Consider the following 1636-nt stretch of genomic DNA (forward strand, 5'->3'; position numbering starts at 1 on the left):
GAGCTGTTGCATACTTTCCAGGTCCATACCCAAACAGTTCGAACTACTAATTTTGAAAATTACTCTCTCCAGAAATAAGTCTCTCACTGTTGCCGCCTGCTACCGACCCCCCTCAGCTCCCAGCTGTGCCCTGGACACCATTTGTGAATTGATCGCCCCCCATCTAGCTTCAGAGTTTGTTCTGTTAGGTGACCTAAACTGGGATATGCTTAACACCCCGGCAGTCCTACAATCTAAGCTAGATGCCCTCAATCTCACTCAAATCATCAAGGAACCCACCAGGTACAACCCTAACTCTGTAAACAAGGGCACCCTCATTGACGTCATCCTGACCAACTGGCCCTCCAAATACACCTCCGCTGTCTTCAACCAGGATCTCAGCGATCACTGCCTCATTGCCTGTATCCGCTATGGAGCCGCAGTCAAACGACCACCCCTCATCACTGTCAAACGCTCCCTAAAACACTTCTGTGAGCAGGCCTTTCTAATCGACCTGGCCCGGGTATCCTGGAAGGACATTGACCTCATCCCGTCAGTTGAGGATGCCTGGTCTTTCTTTAAAAGTAACTTCCTCACCATTTTAGATAAGCATGCTCCGTTCAAAAAATGCAGAACTAAGAACAGATATAGCCCCTGGTTCACTCCAGACCTGACTGCCCTCGACCAGCACAAAAACATCCTGTGGCGGACTGCACTAACATCGAACAGTCCCCGCGATATGCAACTGTTCAGGGAAGTCAGGAACCAATACACACAGTCAGTCAGGAAAGCTAAAGCCAACTTCTTCAGGCAGAAGTTTGCATCCTGTAGCTCCAACTCCAAAAAGTTCTGGGACACTGTGAAGTCCATGGAGAACAAGAGCACCTCCTCCCAGCTGCCCACTGCACTGAGGCTAGGTAACACGGTCACCACCGATAAATCCATGATTATCGAAAACTTCAACAAGCATTTCTCAACGGCTGGCCATGCCTTCCGCCTGGCTACTCCAACCTCGTCCAACAGCTCCCCCCCCCCGCAGCTACTCGCCCAAGCCTCTCCAGGTTCTCCTTTACCCAAATCCAGATAGCAGATGTTCTGAAAGAGCTGCAAAACCTGGACCCGTACAAATCAGCTGGGCTTGACAATCTGGACCCTCTATTCCTGAAACTATCCGCCACCATTGTCGCAACCCCTATTACCAGCCTGTTCAACCTCTCTTTCATATCGTCTGAGATCCCCAAGGATTGGAAAGCTGCCGCAGTCATCCCCCTCTTCAAAGGGGGCGACACCCTGGACCCAAACTGTTACAGACCAATATCCATCCTGCCCTGCCTATCTAAGGTCTTCGAAAGCCAAGTCAACAAACAGATCACTGACCATCTTGAATCCCACCGTACCTTCTCCGCTGTGCAATCTGGTTTCCGAGCCGGTCACGGGTGTACCTCAGCCACGCTCAAGGTACTAAACGATATCATAACCGCCATCGATAAAAGACAGTACTGTGCAGCCGTCTTCATAGACCTTGCCAAGGCTTTCGACTCTGTCAATCACCGTATTCTTATCGGCAGACTCAGTAGCCTCGGTTTTTCGGATGACTGCCTTGCCTGGTTCACCAATTACTTTGCAGACAGAGTTCAGTGTGTCAAATCGGAGGGCA

The sequence above is a fragment of the Oncorhynchus clarkii genome, chromosome 16, assembly GCF_045791955.1.
Source record: "Oncorhynchus clarkii lewisi isolate Uvic-CL-2024 chromosome 16, UVic_Ocla_1.0, whole genome shotgun sequence".
NCBI classification, from domain to species: Eukaryota; Metazoa; Chordata; class Actinopteri; order Salmoniformes; family Salmonidae; genus Oncorhynchus; species Oncorhynchus clarkii.